This window comes from Dasypus novemcinctus, chromosome 1, assembly GCF_030445035.2.
Source record: "Dasypus novemcinctus isolate mDasNov1 chromosome 1, mDasNov1.1.hap2, whole genome shotgun sequence".
NCBI classification, from domain to species: Eukaryota; Metazoa; Chordata; class Mammalia; order Cingulata; family Dasypodidae; genus Dasypus; species Dasypus novemcinctus.
Window position 1 is genome coordinate 109,843,362 of NC_080673.1, and position 20,412 is coordinate 109,863,773.

General features: G+C 34.6%; 1 protein-coding gene and 1 pseudogene across 2 annotated transcripts in view; both read right to left on the reverse strand.

Annotated features, from left to right (window-relative positions):
* Window positions 1-20,412, reverse strand: part of GRID2 (glutamate ionotropic receptor delta type subunit 2) — a 1,588,204-nt gene that overhangs the window by 464,294 nt on the left and 1,103,498 nt on the right. The gene's annotated exons all lie outside the window — the stretch shown is intronic.
* The window catches only part of LOC139436856 (zinc finger and BTB domain-containing protein 26-like), an 84,259-nt pseudogene continuing 79,385 nt past the window's right edge, over window positions 15,539-20,412 (reverse strand).

A 20,412-nucleotide genomic window follows, 5' to 3' on the forward strand; every position in this document is an offset into this window, starting at 1 on the left:
TAATAAAAAGATACTTTGGAGTACAAAGGTGCACCAGACATGGTTTCTGTCCATAGTTAATAACATCTTGCTGGAGAGACAATAAATGAAAATAAGATAATCATTCAACAAGACCATGAGAGCACTGTACACTATATACTATATAAATGGTCACTGCATTGTAAGAAGGAGAGATTAAATTAGTAAATCATGCTACCAATTGCCAGTGCAGAAACTAACTTAGAGGTTGCTTCTGGAAAATAAAATTCTTAGGGAATAGATGCTATGTGAACCATGAGCGGGCATGGATAAGCATAGAAGATGGCAGAGACCTGGTATGAAGAATAGCAAAAGCAAAACACAGTGCTGACTATTAGCAAGTTCTGAGGGAAAGAATGGGTTAAATTGACCAAATGATTCCTATCCTGAAATAATGGGAATAAAACTGAAAATAGAAGGTATAAAACATCAAAGAGGACTCTGAAAGCCAAGGAAAGAGGTTTAAGACTTGAGATTAGAAAGCGTGGGTTTTAAAAATGAATATGCATTTGAGTCCACCATCAAGTTAATAAGGTACATAGTCACAGACTGTGGGGCTTTGGGTAGAGGAGTAATAAGGATATCCACACCAAGATATTATCTGCTTATATATTATGCACCTATCCAGTGGCTAGCACTGCCTGAGAGCTATCATATTCTCTGAATGTTTTCATAATTATCTTGCAAAGTGGGCATTATCAATGAGGCTTATAGAATTTACCATATCTTCCATGGTCAGACAACTGGTATGCGGTATGACTATTATTGTATACCAGATAAGTTCTGTTTGGTTCCAATGCTGTTAAAGCACACAACATTCATGATGAATGCAATATTTACGGAAGATTGCTGTGAAAGCAGAGTGGAAGACGGCATTTAAAAGACAGTTAAAATGAACTTTCCCATGAATGTTGATGACCTGAATGGAAGAAAAAGAGGGAAAAGAAACAATTAATGAAAGAATTAAGATTCAAAGAATAATGAGAAAATGTAGGGAAAAATGCCATGGAAGCAAAAGAGGATAGACCAACATGGAGGATTCTGTAGTTAAGTCAGTGGAAGTCAATGAATATCAGAATTATAATAAAAACAATTGTTCTTATAATTTCCACTATCTATTGTGAATATACTGTTTCATTTTCCTGGAATGTCCTTCTCTGTTCTTCCAGTTAGCAAATTCCTTGAAGACTCAATTCAGAATCAATTTCCTTGTGAAAATTTCAATGTCATTCTTTGCAAAGATGAATTATTCCTGAGATCCTTAACATTTAATTTCTATTTCTATTTCATTACACTACATTATATCGTTTCCTGGATTTCTTTGTATTTCTTTAATACTACACAATGAGGGCTTTGAAAGCACGGTCCATTGTTATGGGTTAATTGTACTTCCCACCCCCAAAAGATATGCTGAAGTCCTAACTCCCAGTACATCAGAACATGATCTATTTTAGAAATAGGATTGTTGCAGAAGGAATTAGTTAAATTAAGATGAGGTCATATTGGAGTCAGGCAAGACCCTACTCTAATTTGACTGGTGTCCTTATAAGAATTGGAGAGGACACAGGCACAAGAGGGAGCGTGCCATTGGACAACAGAGCCAGGGACTGGAGCTATGCTGCCATAAGCCCAGGAACATCAATCTGGTTGACCACCACCAGAAACCAGGAGAGAGGCATGGGAAAGATTTTTCTCTACAGATGTCAAAGAGAGCATGGTTCTTCTGATAGCATGTTTTTAGACTTCTGGCCTCCAGAATTACGAGACAAAAAGTTGTTATTTTAAGCTACCTGCTTGTGGTTCTTTCATATGACAGCCTTAGGAAACTAATTCAGCCATCTCTTAAATTTGTATTAATATATAAAATGTATATGTATAATACTTAATTACACTGATGTGGGAGGGGTGGTGTGAGTGGGGTGGGGGTGATATGGGAACCTCATATTTTTTAATGTAACATTTAAAAGAAAATAAAGAAAATAAAAATAAAAAAATTACAAAAGAAATACATAATACTTACATAATTATCAATGCATAGAAAGGAAAGCATGTGTGATATTTAGAGTACTTTCTTCTCATCTTCTTTTTTATCCTGGTATAATTTAATTTTCTTAACTTAGTTGAAATTCTAACATTTATAATTTTTTTTGTTGATATAGCCTAGTGGTTATGGGCCCAGACTTGAGCCAGAATGGTTGGGTTCAAATTCTGGCTTTGCTGTTTATGGTTGAATAGGACCGTGGGTATTCTCCTAACTTCTCTGTGTGTCAGTCTTCTTAACTATAAAATGGGAAGAACAAATCTACCTCCCTCATACTCTTGTTATGAAGATTGAATGAATTATGGTGCATTAAGTGTTAGCTATTGATTTTGTACGTGCAGCTTCTCTTTGTGGCACCATGCACTTCCTTGTTGTTGTCTTTGATTTCTGCCTCAGTATTTGGCATGTGGATCTAGTCCACTATATACTAGTCTACTATATCCCCTAGATCATCGTGATTTTTTCAGGGATGGCAAGTGGTCCAAACCAGGTCAAGACTAGCTCTCCAGTAGCTGTTTGTGGGAACAATAAGGGTACAGTAATCCTCTTTACGCTGATATTAACATGAAGACAGTATCTAGAGCTGTAGTTTTTTCATCACATGAGAATCTGCCTGATAAAGGATGCCAAAACAGAGGAATATAATAAACCTAAGTATTGGAGAAACAGAGACAACTTTCTGATGACATTGATGAGCCCCTAATTTCAACTAGTACCTGGTGCCTGCTAGCTTCCTGGGCTTCCCAACTTAAAAATCTAGTAAGTTTCCTTTTTTCAATTGGTTTACTTTCAACTAAACCAAATAATCTTGAAAAATATGATGCTTTTTGCATTTAATATGAAAGCATAAGCATATTATATGTTCTATTTTGGAATTCTCAGGCTTTATACAGTATCTACTGATTCGGTAAATGCTCTCTGAATCAACAATTCAATGCTTCTTCCTATCTTACCATAGCAGATGTTGCATATTGGTTTCATGGTTCTAGATGCATTTCGCTCAATTCATTAACCATATTTATGATTGTAACACAAATAGAGGTAAAGCAAGTCATTTAAATGCATCCAGGGCTTTAATTTAAATTAATTTAGTTCATCAAGTGTTTATGAGCATCTGCTATGTGCTAGGAACCATGTAAGTGACTGGGATATAAAGATAGATAAGACCCAGTCCTTGCCCCAAAGTAGTCACAATAAAACAAATAATTCAACCTAATATAAAGGGATAGGCACAGTAAGAGAGTTACATGTAAGTAGCTGTGAGAATAAAGCTTTGTGATATTGACTTGAGCCTTAATGTCAGGCAGACAATTTTTTAAGTAGAAAAGGAAGAACACTTCAGGTTTAGGGAATAACATAAGCACACTCAGCATCAGCATAGGAAATGTTCAAGGAACAATGAACAATTAATTAGCAATACTGGACCATCAGGGAAATGTGGGTGGGGTGTATTTATAGTATTAGAGAATGAAAAGAGGAATGGTAGGTGAAGAAGCTGCATGCGTGGGCAGACATGAACACTTTGCTAAGGAGCCTTGAATGTTCTGAAAAGAAATTGATCTTTATTTATGGATCTGAAAGCCAGAAAGATTGTTAAGTAAAGGAAACAATCGGATCTGGGTTTTACAAATATGTTTGTGTGGAAGGCAAATGATAGAGGCAAGGATTAGAAGCAGAACATCAACTAGAAGGCAATAGCCCCAGAATGGGCTATTTCGGTTTAACCTAAGGGAATTGCAGTGGGATTAATAGAGAAGGGAATAATTTGAGAACCACTTCATAGACAGAATCAATAAGATTTAGTGATTGGGGAGCAGCATGGAGAGAATGTGAATTGGACAATAACTATCTAGATACTAATTTGGAACAAATAAATGGATTATATTTTCTTAATTCTATTTTCCTAAAGTGAAAAACAACTTGATTCTGCTAAAGATGCACTTTGTGCTTGTAAAATATTTATTAGAAGAGACAGAGGTGAACTTGTGAATATTTTCATGCAGTGATAGAAACCTAATTTTAATCTCTTTAATAGAAAATGCTCTTGATGTATCATGGCTACAGAAAGATATTAAGTCCTGATCCCTGGAATTTGTAAATGTTACCTATTTAGAAAAGGATCTTTGTAGATGTAATTAAGTTAAGGATCTCAAAATGAGATCATCTCTGATTACAGATGAGGGCCCAAGCCCAATGATGGGTGTCTTGAAATAGTGAGGCAGGAGGAGATTTGACAGGCAGAAAAGGATGCAATATAAGCAGTGGAGGCAGAGGTTGCAGTGATTTGGCCACAAGTCAAGGAATGCCCAGTGCCAAAGAAGAGGTTTTCTCCTAAATTCTCCAAAGGAGTGTGACCCTGTTGACACCTTGATTTCAGACTTCTGGCCTCCAGAACAGTGAGAGAATTAATTTTTGTTGTGTTAAGTCACCTAGTTTATGGAAATTTGTTACCTCAGCTGCAGGAAACAAACACTCTGCTGTAATCATGTTTGGGAACACCACGAACCCCAAAATAGTGCACATATACAGTGCTGAGGAAATAGGTATTGAATGAATGTCCCTAAAATACTAATTTATTTTTTCGATATAATTGAGCCTTTTTTTCTGAGTTATTATAGCTTTTCCAACTCACCAGCCCTGAAAAAGAGCAGAGATTCTCAAAAGATATCTGACTTTTCTTATTTTTGCATATTTATCTTTAAAGACTAATCCAGTTTAGTGATTTTGATAATTTTCTCTTTGTTCTAACTGAATCTAATATAGCTGATTAGATTTTTATGAGCATTAAAATACATACTTTTATAAACTTATAATTAGCCTTTGTCCTTATGCTATATTAAAATATTTCAATTTTTAAAATGATTTTTAATTATATATAGTTTTGCAAGATTATTACCATAGTTAAGAACGTAATTACCGCCCCCACCTTCCTTAAATTTCTTTCTCTCCTTGTTCTACTCAATGGCTTCAAAGGCCAGTTTTTCAGTTATATTTCATATTCTTGGTAAGTAACGGTTGTAAAAATAACCAAATCCTCTAGCTAAGAATTTGCCATCATTTTCTCATTTTGGATAAAATGCAGGTACTAACTGGGTTGAAATGGTGCTTTGCCTTACTGAGATATTACTTTGTTTTCTAACTGGTTTGGGGAAATCCTGTAGTTTAAAGATCTTTAAACACTTATACTTCAGAGAATTCCATTTCATATGAAAAGACAGAATTTTTAAATAAAATTGTATTTTTTCTGTTTTGTTTTTCTTCTGTGATCAATTCATGACTTTATATAGTTGTTCTGCAATCACTGGTACTTCCTGATAATTATCTGCTCTAATCCAATCAACCTCATGTTACTCTCTTTTCAAAAGATATCTCTTTCAAAAGATAACAAAAACTGAAAGTTCACACCTATGACCTTTAACTGAAGAGCTCACTCAAGTCATTAGACCATCTACATCAGTCAACGTTCCTCACTGTAATGTCCTTTCAACCAGCTTACATTTTATTTAAGTGTTTTTCAAATCAACTCCAATTAATTTTGCAATCAAAATTTTACATGGTATTGGCTCTAGTACTTTTACTAGAAGTCAAGATGCATTATACCTACTACTCAACTCTGTTCATTTACTAAGACTATAAAGCTATCAAAAATCAACCAGCTTACAAATATAACACGAGAGACACGAGAAGAAAAACATAATGAGAGACCCAATAAGACAGGGAGTGGCGGTTCCCAGTCCCTCCTAATGAAGAGGAGCAAGACAGTGAGCTGAGGTGATGGACAAGCATGGCAAGCTCACGCAACAAGATGACACAACAATAGACATAAGGAGAAACACATAATGAGAGACACAACAAAACAGGGAATAGAGGTGGTTCAGGTGATTAGGTGCCTCCCTCCCACATCAGATATCCCAGGTTTGATTCCTGGTGCCTCCTAAAGAAACAAGGGAGATGAATAGACACAGTAACGATAAAACAATGAGGAAGTAGGGAGAAATTTTTTAAAAAATTAGCGAGCTTAGTCTGGTACAACTTGTTCAATATCAATCTATTTCGTCTATTTATTTCTCATAGCTGTACTTTCCTTTCATGGGTTAAGGATAATGACATTTAAAAACAATTTTTCCATTTTTGTACTCTTTTTTTTTTCAATTAAGATCAGTGACATTTAAGAAATAAAAAAGCCACCTTTATTTAAAATACTTATAAAGAATTCTATAGATGGAAACAAATTTCTAAAATTAAGGCAAGAGAGTGGCAACTAAACTTAAAAGATGGGATGAAAGGGTAGAGTTAATTTAAGAGTGACTGGACCTGGGGCTTAATTTAACATTAGCTGGGTCTAATACACCTCCTCCAGATATTCATTTTTTAAATTTCCATTATGGTATAAAAGAAAAACAACAACAACAACTAAAAATACTAGTGAACCCATAACTCAAGTTAGGCAAAGGATATATAATACATTCTCATAGAATTTCTATGAAAAATTGATATTAGAGATAGATTCAAAAGCATACACATCACCTAAGTAGTCCACATCCAATACCACAAATCAACAGGGCAGGGAAACCCAAGGAAAGTAGAACTACATTTTGATTTTCCTTCTATAATATAATCCCTTTGATTATGCTAATTTTAGGCTGCAGGAGTAAATGGACTAGGGAAATAGGAAGCCATCTTGAACAATATGAGAACTATCTTCATTAATAGCCATAGTTCTTGTCCAGCTCTACTACCTGCTACATCCTCAGTTCCTCTATTTCTACAAATATTCAAAACTACTAGACAAAGAAGGTTAAGGAAGTAAAAAGGGTTAGATAAGTGGTTTTTATTTTGGAAGAGTTAGTCATTATGTTTCAAGTGGTGTTAAAAAAGAAAAATGTTGCTGTTTGCAATAAAGTTGGGGTTCAAAACATTTTCTGTCTTAATTAGATCAATTAAGTTTAGTACTTCTCAGGACAAAAAAATCCTATGTAAGTGGAATGCCTACTAGGCATGGTAAATTTAATTAATTGTTGAACATAACAATTTGATCTTTAAATCTGAGAAGAGAAGATGACCACAGCAAAATGGACCGCACGGGAAGCTCCTTTTAATTCCTTCAGAGAGATGGGGTCAGGGGAAAATTCCCTAGCCTGCAATATAAGAAAAGCAGGCATCTCCAAAAACAGACAGGGACATATGTACGCACTTACCTGAAATACAGCATGGTAGGAAGAGGAGGTCTCCATGAATTCAAATAAGATTTCCACTCATTTTTTTTAACTCGACTAAACCAAGTGTTAGTGTGACAATATAGAGTTAACGACAATAATGAGTCGATAACCTGGGGGCTGCAGACCCAAGGGTAGTTTACACTGAACTCTCAGGCTCATTTCCACAGATCTTACCATGATTTTACAAGAAAGATTAGGGGCAGAATGAGAGATGAGAGAAAATTTCTCTCAGTGGTCTACGCACAGTGAGGAGGAAAGTCTCTGTGTGGAAAAGGTACAAAGCCTTGATTTTTCTCCCTACATTCCTTCTGTAACAAAAGCCTTAAGCCATTATAAGAGAAGCAGAAAAAGTTGTTACCTCCAGGGCATGAATGAAAATTCACTGAAATTGGGGAAAACGTGAAAGAAAAAAAACCCATTCAATCGTTCCAGGAAGAGCAAGAAACTTTCTAGCACAAGACCGGACAGATATTTAAGGAATGGGTGGCTACCATAAGGAGGATTGACAAGATCATTGGGAAAGCCACACCTGCAAGATCTGAAGTCACAGGGTCTGCCTAAGACTGAAAATGACAACCACTCCTCCCTCTACTGCAAGACTAACAAGAGTTGAACAGTAACTAACAACTGTTTACTATTAAGAGAAGAGCAAAAGTATGGGGAAAAAAGACCTTCTCTGAGACAGAAGATCATGGGGAAAACTTTATACTCAGGAAGAGCGAGAAAAGCTCTAGTGACTCAATCCCCAAACCAAGCAAAACAAAGAACAAGAGGAAGTGAAGTACATTGAGTGTAACCAATAACATCAAAGTCTAAATATAGTGTGATACTTGACTGGATTGATTCAGTACCTCACAATAATAAAGACCTATTAGAAGATGCACATATCCAGGAATAAATACTTTTAACTTCTGTCTCTACTGTCCTATTCATATAATGTCTAACTATTTTTCCAAAAATTACAAGACACAGAAATAACCAAGAAAGAGCAATCCATTGCTAGGAGATAAATCAGTCTCTGAATAAGACACAGATCTAATCCAGATTTGAAACTAATAAACAGAATATTTAAAATAACCATGATTGGGGAATGGGTATAACTTAGTGGTTGAGTGCCTGCTTCCCATGTACAATGTTCCAGGTTTGATCCCCAGCATCTCCTTTAAAAAATTAAAGTAAAATAAATTAAATTAGCTTAAAACAAAATAACCATGTTTGATATGATAAAGGCTCTAATGGAAAGGTGGACAATGTACTTGAGCATATTGGGTATTTCACCACAGAGGTGGACTCTATCAGAAAGAATCAAATGGAAATTGGGTAAATAATATTTCAAAAAACACAGTAATAGAGAAGACTTGACAGAGCTGTGAAAAGAATTAGTAGACTTGAAGACAGATGAAATGAAGTACTCAATTCTTATAAAATTAAGCAGGATACAAAAAGAAAGGCAATAGAGTATATTTGTTGAAAAAAACAACACTCAGGAATGGGATAGCTTGAGCTCTACTTCCAGCTCTTTTGCTGATAAGCTTTGAGATTTTAAACAATTTATATAAGCTTCCTATGCCTAATCTGTCTTCCTCAGTAAAATGGATAATCATATTTATCTCAAAAGATTCATGTGAGGACCGAATGAATTATTGCATGTAAAATATTTAAAAATTGTATATGTCACATTACATAAGTTTTATCTATTATTATTATTACTAAAAAAGAAGAAAAAGAAAGTACAGCAATATTTATGTCAGACAAAACAGAATTTAAGGAAAGATTATTAAATATGGGAAAATGTCCTACATGAAATTTTATACACTGAAAAAGACAATGCAAATATGTGAACAATCTTAGAAATACAAAGAGAAACATAGAAATATATACACAAAGAGAAAAACACAAAAAGATATAAACAGAAATGCATATGGATTAGAACATTTAAAGCACTGTTAATTAACACTGGTAACAGAATTAAGGATACGGAGATTTGGAATAGCATAATATAATTGAATTATTATTTATAAAATAAACTGTATATCCCACAGATAATACAATATATTTTTAAGCACTTATGGAATGCTTAACCAAAACAACTATAAATATTCTTAAATTTTAAACAAGTTACAATGCAATGACACTAGATATTAACCACAGATATTTAAAAAAAAATTGTTTAGCAGGATATTTAAATAAAGGTCTCTACCAAAGCTAGTTGAAAAAAAGGATATCCCATATATTTATAAATTAGAAATATTATATAGCAAAAACTACAGTGTAAAGCCAATCTAGGATACAAATATTCAATTAATTTAATAGTATCATTAGGCAGAGCAAAATAAAATAAGTAATCATTTCATTTAAGAACCCAGAAAAGTAGCAAAATAGATTTTTTTCTAGAGAATGGAATACATAAAAGTAAAAGGCAAACACCAATAAGTTAGAAAAGAAGGACATAGTAAAATTAACATATAGAAATCTAAGAACCACTTATCTGAAATCATAAATAAAATGGACATGTTGCTTGTATGACAAGTTAAGGGTTGGGGTGGGGTTGATGCACACAAAAATCAACAACTTTAGGCATGTAATACCATCACACCTATAAATAATTTTTTAAATTAAGAAATGAAATTCTGTTAATGAATCTTAAAAAAATTTATGAAATGGAATCTAGTTTTAAAGAAAATTTAAATAGCCAATACTACCTTAAGATTTCAGAACTTAATTTGGAGCAGATATTTACTATACTAATTTTAAAAACTGAAGAAAATAGGAAAGAAGAGGTCCTCCTTTTGGTGGCTTGATTGAATTATTGCCCATAATTTTCACACCTCTTTTTCGTAGTGCTTTCCCTATGGACACTGGGCTTGGCTATATTAATTATTTGGCCAATGGGTCACTGGCAAACCTACTACAAGCAGAGGCTTCAAAGGGGATACTCATGGTTCAGTTTTCTCTCTTGGACCTCTGACACCACCTTGAGAACATGGCTGGACTAGACGGATGGAAAGATGTGAGAGGTATATGAAGAGTGAATTATCCCAACTGAGGATGTACTAAATCAGTTGCTTTTCAATTGACTTGCCACTTGACACCAGAGGATGAACAAGCCCAGCTGAGCTGAGCCAAATCTGATACAGTTCAGCAGAATTAACTGTCCAACCCATAAACTCGTACGGAGTAAATGATTTTTTTACCTTGTTAATTTAAGGATTGTTTATTTTACAGTATTATCATAGCAGTAGATAATTGATATTCTTCCCAAATATTAAGTACAGTAAATATGAACCAGACATCAAAATCTGAAAATAGTACAAAAGAAAATTAATCTCTCTTATGTAAGATTACCGTATTAATAATAGTAGTATATTGAATTCAAAATTAATTAAAAACATTATACAGTAACTGAACCATCCACAGATGGTTCATTCATAGATCAAAGGGGAAATACTTAGAGTAGATATTAAAGTAGAATTTGACACAATGCAATTCAACTTTTACTTAAAATTTCAATACAAAGTAAAAATCTAATTACTTAACCACTAAGGGCACCAATTTCAAAGACAGGATCAGCATTACCTTAAAGTAATTCCCATTAAATTCAAGAACAAAATCTCAAGATTCTCCTTACTATTATTTAATACTGTACATGTAAACTTCAGTAAAGTTGACAAGATAACAAGATAAACGCAAAAACTTAAAATAGGAACCAAAGTTATCATTACTTTTTGAGGATATAATTGCCTACCTAGAATAACCAGAAAGTTGATTATCTGTTTCTAAGATAGAATAAGAAATATTTTAAAGATATCCTTTTTCACCAAAATTGACCTAAAAATTTAAGTCTAATGAAAATATCTTAATGAGTTTTAGGTAGTATTATTAAATAATTCTAAAATTCCCCTAGAATAAACATGCATAATAATAAAAGAACATTTTGAAAAAGAAAAACTATAGTGGATTTACCCCATCATGATACAAAGTATCATTAAGCTTCTATAATAAAAAAATTTGTACAATGCATATCAAAATAGATGGATCAAGAATACAAAACAGAAAAAACAAACACAAACTCAAAATATTAGTGTATGAAAATATGGGAAATAATAGATTACTAGGTAAATGATATTTGACCTAAGTTTTGACAAATAAAAGAAAGTTAGATTCCAATTTCACACCTGTACCAAACAACCCAGGTGTTTCAAATATGTAAAGGACAATAAACATAGAATTAGATTCCTACAGATAAGCTTTATGAATTATATTTATTTAAGCTTGGAGATAAAAAGGAAAGACATTTTCAAGTATGACAGCTAGATGAAAAACCATAAAGAGAAAGATTAGTAAGTTCATTACATTAAAAATTCCAAAAAATTTGGTATCACACACACACACACAAAAAAAAACAGCAAAAGAAGGGTTTAAAGACAAATGGCAAATTTGGTATAAAAATTTTCAACATATATGGCATACAGAATATTTATTTAAATGTATAAAGAGCTCTTCCAAAACCACAAGAAAAATATGCCTAAATAACCAAACAAAGTAGTAATTTAGGCAAGATATACAGCAAAATCGGTAATCAAGGAAATACATATTAAAACATTAACATGCTTTTTTAAACCTATTAGATTGGTTAAAAATTAAAGCTAATAATACTTATTGATGTGAACTGAGAAAAGAGGAATTTTTATTCTTCACTAGGAAGAGAGGAAATTGTTATAGGTTATACAGAGGGTGAATAGTCACCTCCAATCAAAAACCTGAAAATTTGAATATCATTTAATTTCAAAATTCCATATCTAAGATAACATTTGAAAATTTATTGTAGACCATAAAATATATGAATACAGATATTCAACATTGCTTTTATTAATGAAAAGTATTGAATCAACCTCAGCCTTAATATTTTAGAGTTAGGCTCAAATAAAGTACAGTGTATCCTTATAATGAAATACCATATATTTTTTTAATTGTCACAGTTTTATTAAGGAAACATCCCTATAATAAGTGAAAATGTAGATTGCAGTACGTCTAACATACAACAGATTTAGAACACCCATTCATCAGCTGAAATAAGATATTCTGGGTTGTTGTTTAGGACAATATTTTAGAAGCAGTGAGACTGGTCACTGCCCATTTATAGATGTTCTAATAAAGAAATTAATACAAATGAAAACCACATCCAATTTAATTCTAAGTCAGTTTGGAATTTGTCTTTAAGAGAAATAAAAAGTAAATAACTGTGGTGTAGTAATTCGTTTTTAAATGAAACTATGATAAAGAAAGTACTCCTTTTTAGTTATCCTGGGTATTGGTAAAATACAAATGCTGAATAACTAGTTTTAAAAATTCTCCTTCTCTACAAGAATCTTGGTAGTTCTGAAAATCATCTTCCCCTGTAAAACATATTTGATATCATTAACTTAACCATTTTTCAACATAACCTAAGAAAGTTGTATAAACAAAGAAGGGGAAAAGTCAAATCCCATCAAAATTAAATCACAGAAACATAGAATGCCTCTTCAATCAAAAAGCGGAGGGAAACGGACTTTGGCCCAGTGGTTAGGACGTCCGTCTACCACATGGGAGGTCCGCGGTTCAAGCCCCGGGTCCCCTTGACCCGCGTGGAGCTGGCCCATGCGCAGTGCTGATGCGCGCAAGGAGTGCCGTGCCACACAGGGGTGTCCCCCGCGTAGGGGAGCCCCACGCGCAAGGAGTGCACCCATAAGGAGAGCCGCCCAGCGCGAAGGAGGGAGCAGCCTGCCGAGGAATGGCGCCGCCCACACTTCCCGTGCCGCTGACGACAACAGAAGTGGACAAAGAAACAAGACGCAGCAAACAGACACAGAGAACAGACAACCGGGGGAGGGGAGGGGAATTAAATAAATAAAAAAATAAAAATAAATCTTAAAAAAAAAAAGCGGAGGAAGTGGTAAATCACTTCAATGATTTGTCTTTGGAAAATGTGAGAACTGTATGTTTTACTGAGAGAAAAACCATCAAGATGATCTTTTTAAATGATCAAAGAAAGCAAGGCAGTTTTATTTATTGCTCCTAGTGTAAAATCAAACTGAAACCTTGTCTGAGATTATAAATTCCATGAGGGCAGGGACTATATTGATTTTACCTTCATATCCCTAGTTTTTAGCAAGGGACTCAGTAATAGTAGGTGCTTTGTAAATGTTTATACAGTCTCCAACCAAAGAGACTAATCTGATTTCTAGTCTTCAAACCAGTAACAAAATCAGAACATGAATGTGAATAAAAGAAGCACTCTAATTTGAAATTTCCCTGTGATGAAATGATGTTCTGAGAAAATAACAAAAACATTGATGGATAGGTTGCATAGAAATGGTTTTCTTTGTTTGGGTCACATGAAAATCAGAATGCTAGGAAAGATGTGACCAAATAATGAGTGACCTTAAGCATAAGATACCTACTGGTCTTATCACTCTATTGCATTCTCACTTTAAATCTTTGAACGAATGGTAGTAACTATACCTCAAATCAGAGTCACCTGCAAATGCATCAAATAATAACTTAAAAAAGTCCATCCTACTGCACAAGTTAAGCCTAATTATTAGTTTATCTGCGCATGCACTCTCCTAGCTCAAAAATGAAACAGAAAAACTGGATGGACACTACATAAACAGTTTCCAGACAAATCATTTTCACATTTGGATCATTCTCACATTCTTACTTGCCAGTAATGCCCTTTTCTCCTGAACCAACACCCAGAATATCAGTGAAATGCTATTCTTTCTTACCAGAAAACAATTAACTGCAAATAAATTCCCTAGTGACATTGTGGTAAAGTCCAGGCTGCATTAGAGAGCCAAAAGGGATACACAAAAGTGAAACACAAAACTGTGAGCTTTGGCTAGTATATTATGCTTAATAATGTACTAGATCTTTTTAAGGTTCGGGATGGCGGGAGGAAGGGAAGAAATATTAGCTCATATTTAGTCACTCATCTATTTTGGGCAACGTTTGGTCAGGACACCACTTTGGAATTTGGGTTCCCCAACTTAAAATGAAGGAGACAGAGTAAATGACGTCTGATGGTTCTCTGAGAACCCTACCACTCTTTTTACTTAAACCTAACTCATGGTCTGAAACAAGTAAAATTAAAAAGATTTTTTCTTAAGTATAACATACACTTTAGGAAAAATAGTTGCTTTACTTTTCCATCTTGGAAGATCAACTTTGCATTAATGTCCTATCACTAAGAGGTAGCAAGGTGGGGCTTGTATTTTCAAGAGGAAAATCTGAACATAAACATCCAATTACTCTTTCTCTGACCCACTTAACTTGATTCATCCATTTTAGAAATTAAGGTACACTAAGAATGAAATTTCAGAGACTTATAGTACAATAGACAAACTTACCTTTCTAATGGCTCTGCAACAAAGTTCAGAGACTACCAAATATAGTTCCTTTTTAGAAAGACTATTATACTTCAGCATATTTTAAGTGTGCCTGGAGCAATCCTGACTTCAAAATCATCAATACATTTATTACACATTCCTTGAAATTATCTGACCACCTTTTGGTGGGATGGCCAGGAAAACCTTCCATGTAAGTGCTATTAAATAATCATACTTCTATCCTTTGCTGACTGTGGTCTTTATGGTGATGCCTAACTATTTGTCTGCATGTGTTGCTGAACAATTCAATGGCATGAAGCTGGGCTGTACTACTGTTATAAAGAATACTGAATAATCCAAAATAGTTTTTTATAACCAACACCAACACCAGTGCAAATAGTAGGGCACAGATTCATTCATTTATCAAACATAGTTGAATTATCAATAGGCAACCAGAAGTTCTATCACATATTCAGGTCAATAGCAGTATCACTTTATATCTCAGCCTATTTTCTACCAAAGAAACATATTATTCACTCAGCATAGCACTTTTAGTGAAGAGTAGGTGATGCTATTTTCTTGTTGGTATCTTCAGAATGTGTCTGATAAAAAGCCTAGAATAGTGTCAGTCTGAGACACCAGTCAATGTTGGGCAAACAAATGACAAACTCCCTTGGGAAATGAGAACAGACACAACAGGATCAACAATTCAAAACACAAATGGGAGAGGGAAAAAGGCAAGACCACTCCAAGTGGTAAATTGCCTGGTCTATTAGTGCTTTGATTCAATCTGCACAGAGGCTTTAGAGAAATCAAATTAGCAAAATCATTCCTACAAAGACTCAAGACTATTGCCCTATTCTCAACTCTAATTGCCAGCGTGAGGTCCCCTCTCAATTCACACAAGTACTAGCCTTCTTTAAGTTCAGGACAGCTTGGGCCAATTTACCTGCATCCAGGATCTGTGTTGCATCAGACTGTGACGGACAATTTTTAGAGTCCGTGACTATTGTCCATGCAAAAGAATCAAAATCCACTGTGAGGTCTTGCACATTTTTTTTTCCACTGGCACTATCAAAGTTGTTTTTGCCATGCAGCTGTTTAAGGTGTTTCTTCAAAACTGCCATTTGTGCAAAAACCATGTCAGAATAGTTACACTTATGGGGCTTATCTCCATTGTGAAGGTAAAGATGATCCTAGAAAGGAATACTTCTGAGAAAAGGTTTCCCCATGCAGCTTACACTGGAAAGGTTTAATGCTGGCATGCATAGTCCTGTGTTGATGAATGTTGCCTTCCGGAGTAAAAGTCTTGCCATAGAGGAGACACATAAAGAGTCTGTGCATTTTTAAGTGGTTGGCATAATTCTCCAGGTAATGAAACAAAATGGTACATTTTGGGTATTGATGATGCCACTGTAGGCCTTTGACTACACCTCAGGTACTAGGTCCACAAACATCTTTTGAGGCCATGAGTATGCTATAACTGCCTGTATAAGAAAGGGAATAATTGCAGAGGTTTTATTCTATTTCACTAATTCTGTTTTCCACATTTGAAATTATCAAGGAAGGCTGGAGCTCTTTGAATGTAAAGCAATGGGTTCAGAAGAAATAAAGTGGTTCTGCTCTTTTTTACTTCTAACCTTTGAGACATACTGAATAGATTCTGAATCTGAATATCACTTTCCTCCATATCCATACTGTCTTCAGATGGATGGATAAAAGTTGAGTTCTCTTTGGGGAGCACATTCCTGTTGTCCTTTTGACAGGGAGAAGCACTCTGCTATTTACATCCGTCTTTACTATCTCTTGGCTGTTTTGACTTCATATAGACTTCCACAGGGCCTGTGTGCACCTGGCTCATCTGAAGAAACCTCGCAGCAGTCAAATAATTTACCAGTTCCATCTCAGGGAATTCCAGCACACCACTATAACAGGGTAAGAGCAATTGTCTCCCCACTTCAGAACTCTATAGTACAGAGATTTTCACCTTTTTGGAATCACTGGAATCACTCAGTGAAAATTGGTCTCAGTGCCTCAATATCACCTATGAGAGCTATATCATCGCAAAATTTATTCTCTTCTCTTAATTTGTTCATTTTTTTGTGACTCTCCATAATTTTCAAACTTGAAGTGAAGGAGATCTGATCTGTCAGAAATTATGGCAGGCCTTTATATAGTGAATCCTTTGGAGAAAATTTCCATCATCTGATTCCACACTCTGCAAATGATTTTCTGATCATAACTTCATTTCCTGTGTTTCTCCAGACCTTGGAAATGCCCGTTCAGGATCTGGCACCGTCAGGAGCTCTGAGCCTTCAGGATTCCAGGAAGGGGAAGGGGCAGGGAATGCAAGCCAAATGGGGACCCAAAGGACAAAATGCCATAATCTTTTAAAACATAAACATACAGACCACACATACTTATTTATTGTCATGAAAAATGTTCATATTATGTTGTTAAGTGAAATAAATTTAATTGCAAAATGATAGGAACAGATAGTCCTCATTGCTCAAAAATATACCCAAAGATCAGAAAGAAAACATGTTAAATTTTAGTAATGAAATATCTGATTTTTTCCTCTCTTGCATTACTATTTCTTCATTTACACATATTATTTTGCAATAAAATACAATTACAGACTATTCTGTATATAATTTTAAAAAATTCAAAACAAATATACAAAACACAAAAATATGAGAGGCAGCCAAGGTTTTAGCAACTGTTAAATCCATTTCCTTAAATGGCTTTATGATTAGGAAAGCAAGAATGAAAATAAATGAACTAAGCATCCAATTCAATACTTTAGAAAAAGGATCATAAAAGCAATTGCTCTTAAAAGAACAAACAATAATAAAAGTAGAAACAAAAAAATTAGAAGTTCTTAAGTAGAATTAAATATTAAAACTAAAATTTATCCTTTGAGAAAAGAAAAACCCACATAAAAGAATTAAGACAAAATAACAAGAAAAACAAGAAATAAAATTGATCATCCTAAAATGTGATTGGAGAAGTGGTGCTAGGGCCCTGTTTTTAAGTATTTTATCAGTTGTATCAAAGATTTTGAATTTGATCAGTGTGGCGGTTTGGAACTGCATATATCCCTAGAAAAACATGTTCTTAAAACTAATCCATTCCTATGGGTGTTACACCTATTATAAGTAGGAACTTTGATTGGGTTACTTCAGTTAAAGTGTGGCCCAGGGTGGGTCTTTATTCTCATATGGGAGGGAGAGAGAAAGAGAGAGAGACAGAGAGAGAGAGAGAGCACTAAGGAAGCAAGAAGCTGAAAGCAATGAAACCTGGAAGAGAAGGGAGAGACCAGCAGATGCCACCATGTGCCTTACCTTGTGGCACATCACTGGCAGCAGTCTTCAGAGAGAAATCACGACCTTCAGAGAGAAATGATGCCCTGATTTGGACATTATCATGTCCTCAAAACTGTAAGCTAATAAATTCTCATTGTTAAGTCAACCCATTTTATGCCATCTGCTTTCAGTAATCTAGGAAACTAAAACAATCAGATGACAAAGGGAAGACTTGAAAATGTAAAATTTATACTGCATGGATGTGGCACAGTGCCTGACCCATAGGAGGTGCTCAATAAATACATATTAGATTAATGAAAGACATTACATTTTACATGAAATGTTTTAAGTGTTTATTATCTTGTGTGAACTTAAACAATTATGTTATTACAGCTCTTTCAGGGGCCATTATAAAATATAAAGGGGAGCTCGCTTGGAAGAAGGAAGATCAGTAAATCCTTGTAATATTCTGGGTAGTGGTTAATGAGTGCACAGTGGAATTTGAGAGAAAGAAAGAAAGAAGAGATGGAATCAATAGGAAGCAGTGACTTTGTGGGTGGGGGTAATGAGGCAGAATGGCAAATCTCAGGTTTATGACTTGAATCTATGTGCAAATAGTAAGTTCACATGGTGTGGTTGTCATTAGGGCTCTTTACCAAATATTCTTTTCCTGCTCTCTTCAAGATGCACAGTAGGATTTCACTTTCTTGCATCCTTGTGGTTTCCTGTAGCCATGGGACCAACTGGCTAAGGAATTGTAAGCTGAAGTGAAAGGTGTCACTTCCAGGGTCAAAACATCATTGTTGGTCCAAGGTCCTTCAGAACTCTCTCTTCTGTCAAGATTCCAAGCAAATTGTAGCTCGTGTCTGTTTTGTCAGTCTATGGATTGGCCACAAATTCTTTGTAAATCTCATATCTTGATTAGGAGGTGGAGTTTATTTTTCCATTGCATGAATCATAGGACTGATTGCTTAACCAAGAGAATACAGCAGAATTGATGCTATGCCAATGTCTGGTCTATTCTTTAAGGGGATTTACAGCTTTCACTTTCTGCCTGTTGGGTTATGACCTTTAGGAATTTTGCTGCCATGCTGTGAGAAGACCAAGCCACATAAAAAGACTTCCTGTAGACTGTTTAGCAGACAATCCACTAGAGCCCCTGCCAATATTCAGCATCAACTGCCAGTCATGTGAGTGACCCATGTTGTACATTCCAGATCAGTTAAGTCCTCAAAAGACTGCAAACCCAGTAGACAAGATGTGGAGTAGGAAACCACCCACTGAGCCCATTCAACTTATAGAACTATGACTAGTAATGTGGCTGTTGTTTTAAACTACGAAATGCTTGGCTCATTGGTTACATAACAATAAATAATTGAAACAACCTGGATCCAGGAATAAGAATGCTGAAGACAGAAAGCAGAGACCACTAACTCCAGACTATCCTCATAAAGTATGATAAAGAAATAATCCTTTATTGTATTAAGCCATTGTGGGGTATTGGTTACAAGAAAATAACCTAATCTATCCTGACTGATAAATATAATGTAGACCAGAAAAGAAAATTTTGTTTGGAAGTAGGAAAATAAGTTCAATTTTTCATACCCAAGGGAAAACCAGCTAAAGATGTCCAGTATACGTTTGTGCCTTGAGCACAAGAAATCCAGTATTATTTTATAGGTCTTTATTAAATATATATTTATATATGAACTCCATACCTACAATGTGAGTGCATCATCTGAACTTTACAACTATTTTAGTGTAGTTTAAGATTCATTAAGATTTCAGAAATCTTGATTTTTGAACTATGAATCATTATTACAACTGTACCAGACAGGGATATAGAAAATGACAAAGTATAGTTTTTGTTCTGGGGAGACACATAGACTTCTCTAAGCCATAATTATTTAACCCTTTATCTTAGCAAAAAAAGATTTCCCCCTTCTTATTATGCTTTTCCTTATAATCAGTTCTTCCTGCAGACTGAGGAGTCTGCCATTTGGTGTATGTGTCATTGCTTTCAACTTTGTATCAAATAAGGATTTGATCAGCATGACATTATAATCTGCATGTTTCAGTAGCTGTTCAGTTTAATGTCTAAATAGCATTAAATTCTTCAACTAGTTGATGTAAATTAGATTATGAAAAGATGAAAGAACATCTATGTTCTAATACAATATGGATTCAATAAGAGCAAGTTACACCAAATAACCTCACTTAAAAACAGTCACTGGACTGTCGATCTTGGGACTGAAGATACTGCCTTATATTTTATATCCATCTTCCATTCTCCATAACTATGGAGAGATGATCAACCTTGTAGAGTTTTTTTAAAGGATTAAATGGGTTGACAATTGTAAAGTACACAGTACTGGCATATGTAAGCACATATGAAAATATGAATAAACAGCAATAATTCAGCTATATCAATTTCAAATCATCACAGTAATATAGTATACAAT